Below are 20996 nucleotides of genomic sequence, written 5' to 3'. Positions count from 1 at the left end.
AGTATATATTTGATTATAGAGGAGTATACATGCAAGTGAGATCTACATGATATATATATTTCTATCACAATATCTTCAAGCCCCGCAATATCATTTAGTTATGGTGTGATGCCCATAAAATGTCACTGTGTGCTACTAATCAGGAGAGGCACAGGGGATGCCTTGGATGGTAGGACATTTATGGTGCTCTGGTCTGGCAGCCATAGACTACCACTGCTGAACAAGCGTTTTGCTTGCTAAAAATTTTTTATAAACTCAAACATTTTGTAGAAGATTTATGGCCATTTCCAATGCAGAAGGTATCCTTCAGTTTGTTTCTTATGGCAACTGTCTTTACATGTTTACATCTATTTCTCCTTACACTATTGATGTATTAATATAATTCAAATACAATGTTACCTAATATTGAATTTATTTTTTCACTGACCCAATAATTATTTTCTACACTTCAAAAGTGTTGTCTCTAGAAAATCTATTTTACTTAATATTTGCTTTATAACAGATCCCAGCTCAAAAGTAAATTCCACAGACGATACTTGGACGGCATAAGAAAAACTGCATAGTGACAACTTAAAGAGTAAATTAAAAAAAACATTCCAGATAATTATCCAAAGAACTTCAGCTCTTTTGGCCTAGGCAAATGTCAGTACTCATTATTCCATAGTTAGAGGAAAATTCTGCACAATGTAAGTCATTAAGGAATGATTCATTATCAATGATTTTTAACTCCATTCCTGGTGAAATATATGGATTCCAAAAATGTAAGGAGACTTATTTTCAATAGGAAACTTATTTTCCATGGGAAATAAACTCTTTCCGCAAATGTATATATATTGTTCTTACAGTGATAGTACATAATGGTATGTCCATTAGCTGGCAAGAGAACAGAGGCTATGTCCATGCCATCCTTTGAGGTAGAAGAAAGAGCACAATCCTTGAGGGGAGGAGGATGACTCATCGAGCATTACAAAGGTATTATAGCCATAATATAAAATACTCAGTGAAGCAGCATGCACAAGCACAACTGGATATCTTTGGGGTACACTTTTTCTCTAAGTCAAGACATTTTTACATGTTTTATTAACAATGTAACAAATAGATTCTAATTATACTGTATATACTTACATTTGGAAAGTTTTCTATTTTATAATTTATGGCTACATTTTTCTGCATAGAAATATTGTGTTGGAGTAAAATTATTCAAAATAGTAAAAGAAAAAAAAAAAAAAGGAAAAAAATTTAAGTATGCAAAATCTGCCCTAGATTTTAATTTTAACTATGAGCCTTTTTTTTTCATGGAAGTCAGACCCAGTGACACTTACTATGCTGTTGACAATACGTTGCCATCAAAATCATAATTGAAAAAAAGATGATTAAACATCTTAGTCTACAAGTGATACATTATGTCAAATACCTATTACTAAGAAGGAGAGATTCATTATGACCAAAGAGAATAACCTGATGTGAACTGAGTGAATGGACCAGAATTTTTAAATGTTTCTTTGCATTTTAAAGAACATTTAATTAAAAATACAATTTAACCATCACAATAATAGAAAACTGAGCGATTAGAACTTCAGTGTCAATTATCATAAAATTCATCATTGTAATTCTTATTAAAAACTCCGTGTTTAGATAGGTAATGATTTTATAATTCGGCAATTTGCATAAGGAGCCCTGAGATGGCTTATTATTTCAATCCTACACAATTACAATTCTAGCTCCATACATCAGAGCTCTTAGCAATGTAAAATCACTGCACTAATTAATAAGCCATTTACTGTCTGCAGCTAGTTATGGTGGTCCTGCAGCTGACCTTACGGAAGATGAGCCATCTCTGATGTGCCTGTGTGTAACTACAAACATAATGATGGGCCAGAAGGGAATCATTAAAAATAATTTACACCAGCCTTCATTTACGAGATCTTTTGATAGCATGCTTCTATTCTGTTTAAATCCACAGTGTAGTCCCTACCATTCGGAAAGGGCCAAGCAGGAGTGTAAATGAAGACACCTAAGTGGTTAATTAGAAGGCATTCAGACTCCATAAGAGCCTCCTGAAAAATCCCTCTGATGTCTGTTATGTCAAATGTCTCTCACAGGGGAAGCCAAAAGAGGTAGCTAATACAGCAGGCTAATTATTTGGGACGAGGAGCAGCTGAGAATGGCCTGTCATTTGAACCTTTACCATAAGCACCCAGCCAATGGGCCAAGTACTGCTATTGTGTCACTGAAAGACAAAAACACAAGACTGATAAGTTACAGAGAAAATGATATGAATCAAGTAGGTAACTTTTACTGGCTGCCATTGAAAACACTCTATGAATGATATTATGTTTAACTACAGATATTAATATGTGTATTATTATTTTAGCAAATAAGTATATTTTCTTTAATTCTTTTATTTTTTTCATACAGCATAAATGAAATATAACTTACAATACACAATGGGTATTTATAATGCTCATTTATAATCATGAACTTAAATTGCCTTTGCAATTTATAAACTAGATTTTGTCCACTTATTTCAGGTTATTTAATGCCTTAGGCCTCATGCCGACTTGCGACGAAATAGGATGAATTCAATCCAATAAAAAATTTGATAGAATTCGGACCAATGTTAATCTATGATTGTGTGCTCATCTGCGTTTTTTTTTTCCAGCTCGAATCGGATCACTATCGGGCTGGAAAAAAAATCACAGAACGCTGCGATTGTAATCAGAAAATGGATTGCATCCCGCAATAGAAGTCAATGGGTGCAATAAAAAATAGCACAGCACTCGCACCATGTGACTGCTGTTTGATTTTTATGCACTGGTGTCCTTTGAACAGCCGGCATTTCATATGCAGCTACTGTAAAAACACACTGACAGGTTCCAATAGAAAAGATAGAATAGATATATACACATAGAATAGGTGTATAAATATATACATGTACAGTACAGACCAAAAGTTTGGACACATATTCTTATTTAACCCCTTAGTGACAGAGCCAATTTGGTACTTAATGACCGAGCCAATTTTTACAATTCTGACCACTGTCACTTTATGAGGTTATAACTCTGGAACGCTTTATCGGATCCCGCTGATTCTGAGAATGTTTTTTCGAGACATATTGTACTTCAAGTTAGTGGTAACATTTCTTCGACATTACTTGCGATTATTTATGAAAAAAACGGAAATATGGCGAAAATTTTTAAAATTTTGCAATTTTCAAACTTTGTATTTTTATGCCCTTAAATCAGAGAGATATGTCATGAAAAATAGTTAATAAATAACATTTCCCACATGTCCACTTTACATCAGCACAATTTTGGAAACAACATTTTTTTTTGTTAGGGAGTTATAAGGGTTAAAAGTTGACCAGCAATTTCTCATTTTTACAACACCATGTTTTTTTTAGGGACCACATCACCTTTGAAGTCATTTTGAGGGGTCTATATGATAGAAAATAACCAAGTGTGACACCATTCTAAAAACTGCACCCCTCAAGCTGCTCAAAGCCACATTCAAGAAGTTTATTAACCCTTTACGTACTTCACAGGAACTGAAACAATGTGGAAGAAAAAAATGAACATTTAACTTTTTTTTGCAAACATTTTATTTCAGAACCATTTTTTTTAATTTTCACAAGTGTAAAAACAGAAATTTAACCACAAATTTTGTTGTGCAATTTCTCCTGAGTACGCCGATACCCCATATGTGGAGGTAAACCACTGTTTGGGCGCACCGCAGAGCTTGGAAGAGAAGGAGCGTCGTTTGACTGTTTCAATGCAGAATTGGCTGGAATAGAGATCAGACGCCATGTCGCATTTGGAGAGCCCCTGATGTGCCTAAACAGTGGAAACCCCCCACAAGTGATACCATTTTGGAAACTAGACCCCTTAAGGAACTTATCTAGATGTGTGGTGAGCTGTTATGTTTGGCTGGTGGTTAGGAGCACTAGAAATGACCAGATGAGCAAACTAGCAATACAGGACGAGCTCTGGGAAGTGGGAGCTCTGCTGACCGCAACCCGGCCAGACTAACTAAACAGACAGAGGATAGAAAAGGTATCTTTGCGGTCAGCATAAAAAACTAACAAAAACACGCAGAGTGTGCAAAAGAAACCACCGCACCGACTCACGGCGCGGTGGTGCCACTCTGCATCCCAGAGCTTCCAGCTAACAAGAATAAATCATAATAGCAAGCTGGACAAAAACACAGTGGTAACAAATAAGCTAGCAGGGACTTAGCTTTTGCTGAAATAGACAGGTCATCTGAAAGATCCAAGAGAACTGAACCAATACTAGGACACTGACAGCTGGCATCAAGTAAAGATCTGAGTGGAGTTAAATAGAGCAGCCAGCCAAGGCCTGAACGAGATCAGCTGGAGAAGGAATCTCAAAACCAGCAGCTCCACTCACAGCCACAAGAGGGAGTCCATGAACAGAACTCACCGAAGTACCATTCATAACCACAGGAGGGAGCTCGAGAACAAAATTCACAACAGTATACCCCCCTTGAGGAGGGGTCACCGAACCCTCACCAGAGCCTCCAGGCCGCTCCGGACGAGCCAAATGAAAGGCACGAACAAGATCGGCAGCACGAACATCAGAGGCAACTACCCAGGAATTATCCTCCTGACCATAACCTTTCCACTTGACTAGGTACTGAAGTTTCCGTCTCGAAATACGAGAATCCAAAATCTTCTCCACCACATACTCCAACTCCCCCTCAACCAACACCGGGGCAGGAGGATCAACGGAGGGAACCATAGGAGCCACATATCTCCGCAACAACGACCTATGGAACACATTATGGATGGCGAAAGAAGCTGGAAGGTCCAAACGAAATGACACAGGATTAATAATTTCAGAAATCTTATAAGGACCAATGAAACGAGGCTGAAACTTAGGAGACGAAACCTTCATAGGAACAAAACGAGACGATAACCAAACCAAATCCCCAACACGAAGTCGGGGACCAACACAGCGACGGCGGTTAGCGAAACATTGAGCCTTCTCCTGGGACAATGTCAAATTGTCCACTACGTGAGTCCAAATTTGCTGCAACCTGTCCACCATGGAATCCACACCAGGACAGTCCGAAGGCTCAACCTGCCCTGAAGAAAAACGAGGGTGGAAACCAGAATTACAGAAAAAAGGCGAAACCAAAGTGGCCGAGCTGGCCCGATTATTAAGGGCGAACTCAGCCAAAGGCAAGAAGGACACCCAATCGTCCTGATCAGCAGAAACAAAGCATCTCAGATATGTTTCCAAAGTCTGATTGGTTCGTTCGGTTTGGCCATTTGTCTGAGGATGGAAAGCTGAAGAAAAAGACAAATCAATGCCCATCTTAGCACAAAAGGACCGCCAAAATCTTGAAACAAACTGGGAACCTCTGTCCGACATGATGTTCTCCGCAATGCCATGTAAACGAACCACATGCTGGAAAAACAATGGAACCAAATCAGAGGAGGAAGGCAATTTAGGCAAAGGTACCAAATGGACCATCTTAGAGAAGCGATCACAAACCACCCAGATAACTGACATCCTCTGAGAGACAGGGAGATCCGAAATAAAATCCATGGAAATATGCGTCCAGGGCCTTTTCGGGACTGACAAGGGCAAAAGCAACCCACTGGCACGAGAACAGCAGGGCTTAGCCCAAGCACAAGTCCCACAGGACTGCACAAAAGAACACACATCTCGTGACAAGGAAGGCCACCAAAAGGATCTAGCCACCAAATCTCTGGTACCAAAGATTCCAGGATGACCAGCCAACACCGAACAATGAACCTCAGAGATAACTCTACTAGTCCATCTATCAGGGACAAACAGCTTCTCCGCTGGGCAACGGTCAGGTCTATCAGCCTGAAACTCCTGCAGCACCCGCCGCAAATCAGGGGAGATGGCAGACAAAATTACCCCCTCTTTGAGAATACCAGCCGGCTCAGGAACTCCCGGAGAATCAGGCACAAAACTCCTTGAAATGGCATCAGCCTTCACATTCTTAGAACCCGGAAGGTACGAAACCACAAAATTGAAGCGGGAGAATAACAGCGACCATCGAGCCTGTCTAGGATTCAACCGCTTGGCAGACTCGAGATAAGTCAGATTCTTGTGATCCGTCAAGACCACCACGCGATGTTTGGCTCCTTCAAGCCAATGTCGCCACTCCTCAAACGCCCACTTCATAGCCAACAACTCTCGATTACCCACATCATAATTGCGCTCAGCAGGCGAAAACTTTCTAGAAAAGAAAGCACATGGCTTCATCACAGAGCCATCAGAACCTCTTTGAGACAAAACAGCCCCTGCTCCAATCTCAGAAGCATCCACCTCGACCTGAAACGGGAGCGAAACATCTGGCTGACACAACACAGGGGCAGAAGAAAAACTACGCTTCAGCTCCTGAAAGGCCTCAACGGCCGCAGAGGACCAATTGACCACATCAGCACCTTTCTTGGTCAAATCAGTCAATGGTTTAACAACACTAGAAAAATTAGCGATGAAGCGACGGTAAAAATTAGCAAAGCCCAGAAATTTCTGAAGGCTCTTCACAGAAGTAGGCTGAGTCCAATCATAAATGGCCTGAACTTTAACAGGGTCCATCTCGATAGTAGAAGGGGAAAAAATGAAGCCCAAAAATGAAACCTTCTGAACTCCAAAGAGACATTTAGACCCCTTCACAAACAAGGAATGAGCATGAAGGACCTGGAACACCATTCTGACCTGCTTCACATGAGACTCCCAATCGTCCGAAAAGACCAAAATATCATCCAAATATACAATCATGAATCTATCCAGGTACTTTCGGAAGATGTCATGCATAAAGGACTGAAACACAGATGGAGCATTAGAAAGCCCGAATGGCATCACCAAGTACTCAAAATGGCCCTCGGGCATATTAAATGCTGTTTTCCATTCATCGCCCTGTTAAATACGCACAAGGTTATACGCCCCTCGAAGATCTATCTCGGTGAACCAGCTAGCCCCCTTAATCCGAGCAAACAAATCAGACAGTAGCGGCAAAGGGTACTGAAATTTGCCGGTGATTTTATTAAGAAGGCGGTAATCTATACAAGGTCTCAGAGAACCATCCTTCTTGGCCACAAAAAAGAACCCTGCTCCCAACGGTGACGACGACGGACGAATATGCCCTTTCTCCAAGGACTCCTTTATATAACTCCGCATTGCAGCGTGTTCTGGCACAGATAAATTGAACAGTCGGCCCTTCGGAAACTTACTACCAGGAATCAAATTAATAGCACAATCGCAATCCCTATGAGGAGGTAGGGCACTGGATTTGGGCTCATCAAATACATCCCGGTAATCTGACAAGAACTCAGGGACTTCAGAAGGATGGGAAGACGAAATAGACAACAATAGGACATCCCCATGTACCCCTTGACAACCCCAACTGGATACAGACATTGATTTCCAATCCAATACAGGATTATGGACCTGTAGCCATGGCAAACCCAAAACGACCACATCATGCAGATTATGCAACACCAAAAAGCGAATATCCTCCTGATGTGCAGGAGCCATGCACATGGTCAATTGAGTCCAGTACTGAGGCTTATTCTTGGCCAAAGGTGTAGCATCAATTCCTCTCAAGGGAATAGGATACTGTAAGGGCTCCAAGAAAAAACCACAGCGCCTGGCAAACTCCAAGTCCATCAAATTCAGGGCAGCGCCCAAATCCAAAAATGCCATAACAGAATAGGACGACAAAGAGCAAATCAGAGTAACGGACAAAAGAAATTTGGGCTGTACCGTACCAATGGTGGCAGACCTAGCGAACCGTTTAGTGCGCTTAGGACAATCAGAGATAGCATGAGTGGAGTCACCACTAGGGTTGAGCGAAACGGGTCGATCATTTTCAAAAGTCGCCGACTTTTGGCTAAGTCGGCGTCTCATGAAACCCGATCCGACCCCTGTGCTTGTCGGCCATGCGGTACGCGACTTTCGCGCCAAAGTCGCGTTTCAATGACGCGAAAAGCGCCATTTCTCAGCCAATGAAGGTGAACGCAGAGTGTGGGCAGCGTGATGACATAGATCCTGGTCCCCACCATCTTAGAGAAGGGCATTGCAGTGATTGGCTTGCTGTCTGCGGCGTCACAGGGGCTATAAAGGGGCGTTCCCGCCGACCGCCATCTTACTGCTGCTGATCTGAGCTTAGGGAGAGGTTGCTGCCGCTTCGTCAGAAGCAGGGAGAGCGTTAGGCAGGGTCCACTAACCACCAAACCGCTTGTGCTGCAGCGATTTCCACTGTCCAACACCACCTTCGGTGTGCAGGGACTGTGGAAGCTATTTTTTTTTTTTTTTCCCCTCAGCGCTGTAGCTCATTGGGCTGCCCTAGAAGGCTCCGTGATAGCTGTATTGCTGTGTGTACGCCACTGTGGAAACCAACTGCTTTTTTCAAAGCACATATCCTCTTGTTCCTTCCTTTCTGCACAGCTATCTTTTTTGTTTGTCCACACTTTTTATTTAATTTGTGCATCAGTCCACTCCTATTGCTGCCTGCCATACCTGGCTTACATTACTGCAGGGAGATAGTAATTGTAGGACAGTTTTTTTTTTTTTTTTTTTTTTTTTTTGTGGGAGATTAAGATTGGCATTTCTGCTACAGTGCCATCCCTGTGTGTGCCATCTCTCACTGAGTGGGCCATAGAAAGCCTATTTATTTTTTCCGTGATTTGTGTTCTAAAATCTACCTCAACACAAAAACACTACATCAATCAGTGGGAGAAAAATATTGGCCTCAGTCAGGGCTTGTGTGCCACTGCTGTGTGTGCTATCTCTCATTCAGTGGGCTATAGCAAGCCTATTTTTTTTTTTTTTTTTTAATATTATTTGGTTTCTAAAGTCTCCCTGAAAAAAAAAAAAAACCTAAAAAAACAGTGGGAGAGTAATATTGCCCTTTCAGCTTGTGTGCCAGTCTTGACTCCTGGGTGTGCCACCTCTCTCCCTCTCATTCAGTGGGCCATAGAAAGCCTATTTATTTTTTTTAAAAAATATTATTGGGTTTCTAAAGTCTCCCTGAAAAAACAAAAAATACATAAAAAAACAGTGGGAGAGTAATATTGCCCTTTCAGCTTGTGTGCCAGTCTTGACTCCTGGGTGTGCCACCTCTCTCCCTTTCATTCAGTGGGCCATAGAAAGCCTATTTATTTTTTCCGTGATTTGTGTTCTAAATTCTACCTCAACACAAAAACACTACATCAATCAGTGGGAGAAAAATATTGGCCTCAGTCAGGGCTTGTGTGCCACTGCTGTGTGTGCTATCTCTCATTCAGTGGGCTATAGCAAGCCTATTTTTTTTTTTTTTTTTTTTTTTTTAATATTATTTGGTTTCTAAAGTCTCCCTGAAAAAAAAAAAAAAACCTAAAAAAACAGTGGGAGAGTAATATTGCCCTTTCAGCTTGTGTGCCAGTCTTGACTCCTGGGTGTGCCACCTCTCTCCCTCTCATTCAGTGGGCCATAGAAAGCCTATTTATTTTTTTTTTTTAATATTATTTGGTTTCTAATTCTCCCTGAAAAAAAAAAAAAAACCTAAAAAAACAGTGGGAGAATAATATTGCCCTTTCAGCTTGTGTGCCAGTCTTGACTCCTGGGTGTGCCACCTCTCTCCCTCTCATTCAGCGGGCCATAGAAAGCCTATTTATTTTTTTTTAAAAATATTATTGGGTTTCTAAAGTCTCCCTGAAAAAACAAAAAATACATAAAAAAACAGTGGGAGAGTAATATTGCCCTTTCAGCTTGTGTGCCAGTCTTGACTCCTGGGTGTGCCACCTCTCTCCCTTTCATTCAGTGGGCCATAGAAAGCCTATTTATTTTTTTTTTTAAATATTATTGGGTTTCTAAAGTCTCCCTGAAAAAAAAAAAAAAACCTAAAAAAACAGTGGGAGAGTAATATTGCCCTTTCAGCTTGTGTGCCAGTCTTGACTCCTGGGTGTGCCACCTCTCTCCCTCTCATTCAGTGGGCCATAGAAAGCCTATTTATTTTTTTTTTAAAATATTATTGGGTTTCTAAAGTCTCCCTGAAAAAAAAAAAAAAAACCTAAAAAAACAGTGGGAGAGTAATATTGCCCTTTCAGCTTGTGTGCCAGTCTTGACTCCTGGGTGTGCCACCTCTCTCCCTCTCATTCAGTGGGCCATAGAAAGCCTATTTATTTTTTTTTTTAAATATTATTGGGTTTCTAAAGTCTCCCTGAAAAAACAAAAAATACATAAAAAAACAGTGGGAGAGTAATATTGCCCTTTCAGCTTGTGTGCCAGTCTTGACTCCTGGGTGTGCCACCTCTCTCCCTTTCATTCAGTGGGCCATAGAAAGCCTATTTATTTTTTCCGTGATTTGTGTTCTAAATTCTACCTCAACACAAAAACACTACATCAATCAGTGGGAGAAAAATATTGGCCTCAGTCAGGGCTTGTGTGCCACTGCTGTGTGTGCTATCTCTCATTCAGTGGGCTATAGCAAGCCTATTTTTTTTTTTTTTTTTTATATTATTTGGTTTCTAAAGTCTCCCTGAAAAAAAAAAAAAAACCTAAAAAAACAGTGGGAGAGTAATATTGCCCTTTCAGCTTGTGTGCCAGTCTTGACTCCTGGGTGTGCCACCTCTCTCCCTCTCATTCAGTGGGCCATAGAAAGCCTATTTATTTTTTTTTTTAAATATTATTGGGTTTCTAAAGTCTCCCTGAAAAAACAAAAAATACATAAAAAAACAGTGGGAGAGTAATATTGCCCTTTCAGCTTGTGTGCCAGTCTTGACTCCTGGGTGTGCCACCTCTCTCCCTTTCATTCAGTGGGCCATAGAAAGCCTATTTATTTTTTCCGTGATTTGTGTTCTAAATTCTACCTCAACACAAAAACACTACATCAATCAGTGGGAGAAAAATATTGGCCTCAGTCAGGGCTTGTGTGCCACTGCTGTGTGTGCTATCTCTCATTCAGTGGGCTATAGCAAGCCTATTTTTTTTTTTTTTTTTTATATTATTTGGTTTCTAAAGTCTCCCTGAAAAAAAAAAAAAAACCTAAAAAAACAGTGGGAGAGTAATATTGCCCTTTCAGCTTGTGTGCCAGTCTTGACTCCTGGGTGTGCCACCTCTCTCCCTCTCATTCAGTGGGCCATAGAAAGCCTATTTATTTTTTTTTTAAAATATTATTGGGTTTCTAAAGTCTCCCTGAAAAAACAAAAAATACATAAAAAAACAGTGGGAGAGTAATATTGCCCTTTCAGCTTGTGTGCCAGTCTTGACTCCTGGGTGTGCCACCTCTCTCCCTCTCATTCAGTGGGCCATAGAAAGCCTATTTATTTTTTTTTTTTAATATTATTTGGTTTCTAATTCTCCCTGAAAAAAAAAAAAAAACCTAAAAAAACAGTGGGAGAATAATATTGCCCTTTCAGCTTGTGTGCCAGTCTTGACTCCTGGGTGTGCCACCTCTCTCCCTCTCATTCAGCGGGCCATAGAAAGCCTATTTATTTTTTTTAAAAAATATTATTGGGTTTCTAAAGTCTCCCTGAAAAAACAAAAAATACATAAAAAAACAGTGGGAGAGTAATATTGCCCTTTCAGCTTGTGTGCCAGTCTTGACTCCTGGGTGTGCCACCTCTCTCCCTCTCATTCAGTGGGCCATAGAAAGCCTATTTATTTTTTTTTTAAAATATTATTGGGTTTCTAAAGTCTCCCTGAAAAAACAAAAAATACATAAAAAAACAGTGGGAGAGTAATATTGCCCTCTCAGCTTGTGTGCCAGTCTTGACTCCTGGGTGTGCCACCTCTCTCTCTCTAATTGTGGGCCATAGAAAGCCTTTTTTTTTTTTTTTTTTAATATTATTTGGTTTCTAAAGTCTCCCTGAGAAAAAAAAAAAAATAAATTAGGTGGGAGATTAATATTGACATTAGTGCTTGAGTGACAGTCCTGCGTGTGTGTCATCTCTGTGATTTTGTGCCACAGAAAACAGAGTGTGTAACATTGTGCCTGATTTTCCTTGTGGTCTCACCAACCTGTTAAGGGATATTGAAATCATACTGAAGTTATAGCTCACCGTGTAAGTTGTTTGACAGCAACAAATAAAGTTACTTTGGTTAAGATTTTAAAACAATGAGGAAGTCTGGTGCAAGAGGTCGTCGTGGGCGTTCATTGTCAGCTGGTAATGATGGTAGTGGTAGAGGAGCATCAGGTGGTCGTGGGGATAAAAATATTCCACCTAAGTCTGGAGCTGTGGAGCCAGTTTCGTCGTCAGGCTACACAAGGCCTCGAACGCTCTCTTTTCTGGGAGTAGGAAAACCGCTTTTAAAGGCGGAGCAGCAACAGCAAGTTTTGGCTTACATTGCAGACTCAGCCTCTAGCTCTTTTGCCTCCTCTTCCGAAACTGGTAAATGTAAAAGCAGCGCGTCGCTTGTGGATGTTCACGGTCAGGGACAAGTCGCTTCCTTGTCCTCCTCAGCAAAAACTACAACAAGAGAGAAGGATGCAGCAGGCGACACAACGGGTCACTCCATGGAGCTCTTTACACATACCGTCCCTGGCTTAGAAAGTGAAACATTTAACAGGCCATGCCCATTACAAGTATATTCTGACATGGAGTGCACTGATGCACAGCCACAGCCAGAGTACTATGCTGCTCCTTTGACTCAGACCACCACATTGCCCTCTCAGGGTACAGATCCACAATCAGACCCTGATGAGACTATGTTGCCCCGCCACGAACGCTATACCACCGACCGACACAGTGACACAGACGAAGTTGCACACGAGCTCGAAGAGGAGGTAATAGATGACCCAGTTATTGACCCCGATTGGCAGCCATTGGGGGAACAGGGTGCAGGCGGCAGTAGTTCAGAAGCGGAGGTGGAGGAGGGGCCGCAGCAGGCATCAACATCGCAACAGGTTACATCTGCCGGGCCCGTATCTGGCCCAAAACGCGTGTCAAAGCCAAAACCTGTTGGAGCACAGCGTTGCCATCCGGTTAAAGCTCAGTCTGCAATCCCTGAAAAGGGATCCGAGTCTAGGAAGAGTGCAGTCTGGCATTTTTTTAAACAACATCCAACTGATCAGCGCAAAGTCATCTGTCAAAAATGTTCAACTAGCTTAAGCAGAGGTCAGAATCTGAAAAGTCTAAATACTAGTTGCATGCATAGACACTTAACCACCATGCATTTTCAAGCCTGGACTAACTACCAAACGTCCCTCAAGGTTGTAGCACCCTCGGCCAATGAAGCTAGTCAGCAACGCAACATCCCTTCCGTCACTGTAAGGCCACCATTTTCCGCACCACAGGCAGTATCTGTGCAGGTTTCTTTGCCAGCCAAAAGCAGTCAGGGTCAGGGAATCACCAGTTTTGTAGGAGGAAATATTGCATCTAGGGCACCGGCGGAAACAATACCGTCTCCAACCGTCTCTCAGTCTGCCATGTACACCGGCACACCCGAAAGTTCCACGATCTCCAGCTCTCCAGTCCAGCTCACCCTACATGAGACTCTGGTTAGAAAAAGGAAGTACTTATCCTCGCATCCGCGTACACAGGGTTTTAACGCCCACATAGCTAGACTAATCTCGTTAGAGATGATGCCCTACCGGTTAGTTGAAAGCGAAGCTTTCAAAGCCCTGATGGAGTACGCTGAACCACGATACGAGCTACCCAGTCGACACTTTTTTTCCAGAAAAGCCATCCCAGCCCTGCACCAGCATGTTAAACAGCGCATCGTCCATGCACTCAGGCAATCTGTGAGTACAAAGGTGCACCTGACTACAGATGCATGGACCAGTAGGCATGGCCAGGGACGTTATGTGTCCATCACGGCACACTGGGTGAATGTGGTGGATGCAGGGTCCACAGGCGACATCAATTTAGGGACAGTTGTGCCTAGCCCACGGTCTAGGAAACAGTTGGCTGTAGGCGTTCGCACCCCCTCCTCCTCCTCCTCCTCGTCCTCCTGCAGAAGCTACAGCTCTTCCACAGAACGCAGTCTGCCAACCACTCCATCGGCAGATGACACTGTTGCACACCAGTTGTCCCATTATGGGCCAGCTACTGCCAAGCGTCAGCAGGCTGTATTGGCTATGAAGTGCTTGGGCGACAATAGACACACCGCGGAAGTTCTGTCCGAGTTCTTGCAACAAGAAACGCAGTCGTGGCTGGGCACAGTAGATCTTGAGGCAGGCAAGGTAGTGAGTGATAACGGAAGGAATTTCATGGCTGCCATCTCCCTTTCCCAACTGAAACACATTCCTTGCCTGGCTCACACCTTAAACCTGGTGGTGCAGTGCTTATTGAAAACTTATCCTGGGTTCTCCGACCTGCTCCTCAAAGTGCGTGCACTTTGCTCACATATCCGACGTTCGCCTGTACACGCCAGCCGTATGCAGACCTATCAGCGGTCTTTGAACCTTCCCCAGCATCGCCTAATCATAGACGTTGCAACAAGGTGGAACTCAACACTGCACATGCTTCAGAGACTGTGCGAACAGAGGCGTGCTGTTATTTATTTGTGGGAGGATACACGGGCAGGCAGTAGGATGGCAGACATGGAGTTGTCAGGTGTGCAGTGGTCTAAGATACAAGACATGTGTCAAGTCCTTCAGTGCTTTGAGGAATGCACACGGCTGGTTAGTGCAGACAACGCCGTAATAAGCATGAGCATCCCCCTAATGCGTCTGCTGATGCAAAGTTTGACGCACATAAAGGAGCAGGCGTCTGCACCAGAGGAAGAGGAAAGCCTTGATGACAGTCAGCCATTGTCTGGTCAGGGCAGTGTACAGGACGAGGTAGCGGGCGAAGAGGAGGTGGAGGACGAGGAGGATGATGGGGATGAGTATATTTTTAATGCCGAACCTTTCCCGGGGGCACAGGAATTTGGTTGCGTGTCACGGCCGGGTTCTGGTTTTTTGAGGGACACAAGTGACGTAGATTTGCCTGCAACTGCCCCTCAACCAATCACAACCGGAGATTTGACAACTGGAACTTTGGCCCACATGGCGGATTATGCCTTACGTATCCTAAAAAGGGACACACGCATTACGAAAATGATGAACGATGACGATTACTGGTTGGCCTGCCTCCTTGATCCACGCTATAAAGGCAAATTGCAAAATATTATGCCACATGAGAACTTGGAACTAATATTAGCAACCAAACAATCAACTCTTGTTGACCGTTTGCTTCAGGCATTCCCAGCACACAGCGCACGTGATCGTTCTCACACGAGCTCCAGGGGGCAGCAGACTAGGAGTGTTAGGGGTGCACACATCAGAAGTGGCATTGGACAGAGGGGTTTTCTGACCAGGTTGTGGAGTGATTTTGCTATGACCGCAGACAGGACAGGTACTGCTGCATCAATTGAAAGTGACAGGAGACAACATTTGTCCAGTATGGTTACTAACTATTTTTCATCCCTTATCGATGTTCTCCCTCAACCGTCATTCCCATTTGATTACTGGGCCTCCAAATTAGACACCTGGCCAGAATTGGCAGAATATGCATTGCAGGAGCTTGCTTGCCCGGCAGCAAGTGTCCTATCAGAAAGAGTATTCAGTGCTGCAGGTTCAATATTAACCGAAAAAAGGACTCGTCTGGCTACCCAAAATGTTGACGATCTAACATTCATTAAAATGAACCACAACTGGATTTCGAAATCTTTTGCCCCACCTTGCCCGGCCGACACCTAGCTTTCCTATGAAAAGCTCTTGCCTGTGAATTACTTTTCTAATGTCTAATTTGCTGCAGCTGATTGTACAGCATACGACATGTTTACACCTCCCTAAATGGCAAAACTCCCCACACGGGGCCGTGGTATCGCGACTTGGCGCAAGCACCCGTGAGACTGCTGTTTGTCTGAAGAGGTGGGTGTGCTCGCTTTTGGTTGACGGCATTGCTACTGGGTCCCTCATAGTACAATGTAGTGTCTCTGGCGGTGGTGGTGCGCACCCAACGTCAGACACACCGTTGTAACATGAGGGGCCCTGGGGCGGTCCCGCCGGCCTCAAGAGAGTTCCCCCCTACCCCAGCTCAAAATGTGCTCTACCACGTGCAAAATTATGTCGCACAGCTCCACCAATCTTTAGTCTATTCGCTGACATCATTCAATGTCTGGCACTGACAATACAAATTTGTAGACATCTATGATGCAACTTAAAGTAGTCTGTGTCTGTGTCCTATATTGGCACCATTAAATAGTTACTGCCAAATTACTATGTCAGAAACTCAGTAGATGAGCCCACCCCTGTACCTAAGTATGCCACCTTTTTTTTTTGTTTTGGTTGTTTTGCGAGACATTAACATCTATTTATATTTTGGGAGTACTGGGACAGACACTCCTTGCACTACTCCTCCACTCACCACCAAGCTGCCTGTGTATCCATGTAACCGCTGTAAAACTGCCATGAGCCTATTGTTTGTTATTTTAGGCCTTTGATAGCCTGTCTGCGGCCCCTACTTGCAATACTCCTCCACTGACCACCAAGCTGCCTGCCCGTGTATCCATGTAACCGCTGTGAAACTGCCATGAGCCTATTGTTTGTTATGTTAGGCCTTTGATAGCCTGTCTGCGGTCCCTACTTTAAATACTCCTCCACTGACCAGACCACTGCTGCCCGTGTACCCCTGGAACCAATTATAAAGTGCCTACAGCCAGCCCATTTTCTTATGTTAGGCCTTTGAAGCCTGTCTGCGGTCCCTACTTTAAATACTCCTCCACTGACCACCAAGCTGCCTGCCCGTGTATCCATGTAACCGCTGTAAAACTGCCATGAGCCTATTGTTTGTTATTTTAGGCCTTTGATAGCCTGTCTGCGGCCCCTACTTGCAATACTCCTCCACTGACCACAATGCTGCCTGGAGTGCCTGCCTGTGTATCCATGTAACCGATGTAAAACTGCCATGACTGCCTACTGTTTGTTATTTTAGGCCTTTGATAGCCTGTCTGCAGCCCCTACTTGCAATACTCCTCCACTGACCACCAAGCTGCCTGCCCGTGTATCCATGTAACCGCTGTGAAACTGCCATGAGCCTATTGTTTGTTATGTTAGGCCTTTGATAGCCTGTCTGCGGTCCCTACTTTAAATACTCCTCCACTGACCAGACCACTGCTGCCCGTGTACCCCTGGAACCAATTATAAAGTGCCTACAGCCAGCCCATTTTCTTATGTTAGGCCTTTGAAGCCTGTCTGCGGTCCCTACTTTAAATACTCCTCCACTGACCACCAAGCTGCCTGCCCGTGTATCCATGTAACCGCTGTAAAACTGCCATGAGCCTATTGTTTGTTATTTTAGGCCTTTGATAGCCTGTCTGCGGCCCCTACTTGCAATACTCCTCCACTGACCACAATGCTGCCTGGAGTGCCTGCCTGTGTATCCATGTAACCGATGTAAAACTGCCATGACTGCCTACTGTTTGTTATTTTAGGCCTTTGATAGCCTGTCTGCAGCCCCTACTTGCAATACTCCTCCACTGACCACACCAATGCTGCCCGTGTACCCCTGGAACCTATTTAAAAGTTCATAGAGCCTAGTTATATATTTTATTTACTATTAATAAGGCCATGATGGACTACGCTGTACCACGCTACAAGCTAACCAGTCGACACTTCTTTTGCGAGAAAAGCCATCCCAACCCTCCACCAGCATGTAGAAGACCGCATTGTCCATGCACTCTGGCAATCTGTGAGTACAAAGGTGCACCTGACAACAGACGCATGGACCTGTAGGCATGGCCACGGAAGATTACGTGTCCATTACGGCGCAATGGGTTAATGTGGTGGATGCATGGTCCACAGGGGACAGCCTACTAAGTCTGTCTGCAGTCCCTAATTCAAATTGTCCTCCACTGTCTAAATCGGAACTTCCACCTTCTGGCTTTCGGCCTATAGTATCAGAAATTAAACTGCATTTGGCCTTCAACTTTGGTTAGGGCCTACTAACGGCTTCTGCCCCTCCCTGGTGTTGCCCTCAACTAAATAAAGCTGAGCTTCAACCTTCCGGCTCTCATTATGTGGTTTAAAAAAAAAAAATGGTGGTTAGGGCCTACTAACGGCTTCTGCCCCTCCCTGGTGTTGCCCTCAACTAAATAAAGCTGAGCTTCAACCTTCTGCTCCAAATTACCATTTTAAAAAATGCAATAGGCTTTTCAGGCCTACTAAAGGTGTCTGTCTGTGTGCCCCTCCCTGGTGTTGTCCTCAACTAAATAAAGCTGAGCTTCAACCTTCCGGCTCTCATTATGTGGTTTTAAAAAAAAAAATGGTGGTTAGGGCCTACTAACGGCTTCTGCCCCTCCCTGGTGTTGTCCTCAACTAAATAAAGCTGAGCTTCAACCTTCCGGCTCTCATTATGTGGTTTTAAAAAAAAAATGGTGGTTAGGGCCTACTAACGGCTTCTGCCCCTCCCTGGTGTTGCCCTCAACTAAATAAAGCTGAGCTTCAACCTTCTGCTCCAAATTACCATTTTGAAAAATGCAATAGGCTTTTCAGGCCTACAAAAGGTGTCTGTCTGTGTGCCCCTCCCTGGTGTTGTCCTCAACTAAATAAAGCTGAGCTTCAACCTTCCGGCTCTCATTATGTGGTTTTAAAAAAAAAAATGGTGGTTAGGGCCTACTAACGGCTTCTGCCCCTCCCTGGTGTTGTCCTCAACTAAATAAAGCTGAGCTTCAACCTTCCGGCTCTCATTATGTGGTTTTAAAAAAAAAATGGTGGTTAGGGCCTACTAACGGCTTCTGCCCCTCCCTGGTGTTGCCCTCAACTAAATAAAGCTGAGCTTCAACCTTCTGCTCCAAATTACCATTTTGAAAAATGCAATAGGCTTTTCAGGCCTACTAAAGGTGTCTGTCTGTGTGCCCCTCCCTGGTGTTGTCCTCAACTAAATAAAGCTGAGCTTCAACCTTCCGGCTCTCATTATGTGGTTTAAAAAAAAAAAATGGTGGTTAGGGCCTACTAACGGCTTCTGCCCCTCCCTGGTGTTGCCCTCAAGTAAATAAAGCTGAGCTTCAACCTTCTGCTCCAAATTACCATTTTAAAAAATGCAATAGGCTTTTCCGGCCTACTAAAGGTGTCTGCCCCTCCCTGGTGTTGTCCTCAACTGAACAAAGCTGAGCTTCCACATTCTGGCTTTCGCCCTATACTATCAGATATTAAACTGCATTTGGCCTACTAGTGTGGTTAGGCCCTTGAAACAGTGTCTGCTGCTCTTGGGTTTGCTACTCCACTGAACAAAGCAATGCCGCCTGTTTAGTCCTGTTACCAATTTTGAACTGCATGTAGCCTACTTTATTCTTTGGCCCTATATCTGTTTCCTCCTCATCCTGCCCATTGCCCAGCCACTGCTAAATGAGTCTGCTGGTACATTGACCTAGACCACTACATTCCCCTTGTACTCTACACAGCCAGAATCTGTCCCTGCTGAAAGTAAGGTTCCCCTTCCCGCATGTTATACCACCTTACACAGGGACAAAGAGGAAGGTGCAGATGAAAGTGCAGGTTCCTTCATCAGGTGGGGGGGCATACTCGTTGGCGACGTCACTGGCACAGGGCCCCTCAGAGTACGCAAAAGTGTCGCTGCTGGTGGGAGGCGCCCCCGCCATGCAAACACACCGCCGTACTTTGAGGGGCCCTGTGCCAGTGGCAATGCGAACGAGTGGGCCCCCCCTGCTTGCTCAGGATCACAGCACTTGCAACTTTTAAATACTTACCTTTCCCTGCAACACCGCCGTGACGTAGTCCGCATTTCCTGGGCCCACGAAAAACTTGAGCCAGCCCTACTCCCCCCACAACTTTCCCCCAATTCCCTATGCCCAACTATTATTATACAGTTAATTAAGATTGGCAAGCTTCAGAAACAAGAATGGATGTTTTTGGCATTAAAATGGGCACTGTAGGTGTTTTCCTGGCCTCCACTCACTGCCGACTATGCTTCCCCATTGACTTGCATTGGGTTTCGTGTTTCGGTCGATCCCCGACTTTTAGCGATAATCGGCCGACTGCACTCGACTCGACTCTGGACAAAATCGGGTTTCCCAAAACCCTACTCGATCTTAAAAAAATGAAAGTCGCTCAACCCTAGTCACCACAGTAAAAACACAGCCCATTCTGACGTCTGTATTCTTGCTGTTCAGCTCTGGTCAAGGTCCTATCACATTGCATAGGCTCAAGCTTCTGCTCAGAAAACACCGCCAAATGGTGCACATTTTTGCGCTCACGTAAGCGTCGATCGATCTGAATGGCCAAGGACATAGACTCATTCAGACCAGCAGGCATGGGGAATCCCACCATAACATCCTTAAGGGCTTCAGAAAGACCCTTTCTGAAAATTGCCGCCAGGGCACACTCATTCCACTGAGTAAGCACAGACCACTTTCTGAACTTCTGACAATATACCTCCGCTTCATCCTGACCCTGACACAAAGCCAGCAAAATATTCTCTGCCTGATCCACTGAATCTGGTTCATCATAAAGCAATCCAAGCGCCAGAAAAAACGCATCTACATTACACAATGCAGGATCTCCTGGCGCAAGGGAAAATGCCCAGTCTTGAGGGTCGCCACGTAGCAAAGAAATAATGATTTTTACTTGCTGAATGGGGTCACCAGAGGAGCGGGGTTTCAAAGCAAAAAACAGTCTACAATTATTTTTGAAATTCAGGAACTTAGATCAATCCCCAGAAAACAAATCAGGAATTGGAATTCTGGGTTCTAACATCGGGTTCTGAACTACATAATCTTGAATGCTTTGTATCCTTGCAGTGAGTTGATCCACACAAGAGGACAGACCTTGAATGTCCATATCTACACCTGTGTCCTGAACCACCCAGAGGTTAAGGGGAAAAGAAATACAAAACACACTGCAGAGAAAAAAAAATGGTCTCAGAACTTCTCTTATCCCTCTATTGAGATGCATTAACACTTTGTGGGCCAGCTGTACTGTTATGTTTGGCTGGTGGTTAGGAGCACTAGAAATGACCAGATGAGCAAACTAGCAATACAGGATGAGCTCTGGGAAGTGGAAGCTCTGCTGAC

This window comes from Ranitomeya variabilis, chromosome 6 (genome assembly GCF_051348905.1).
Source record: "Ranitomeya variabilis isolate aRanVar5 chromosome 6, aRanVar5.hap1, whole genome shotgun sequence".
NCBI lineage: Eukaryota > Metazoa > Chordata > Amphibia > Anura > Dendrobatidae > Ranitomeya > Ranitomeya variabilis.
This window is presented reverse-complemented; position numbering follows the sequence as displayed.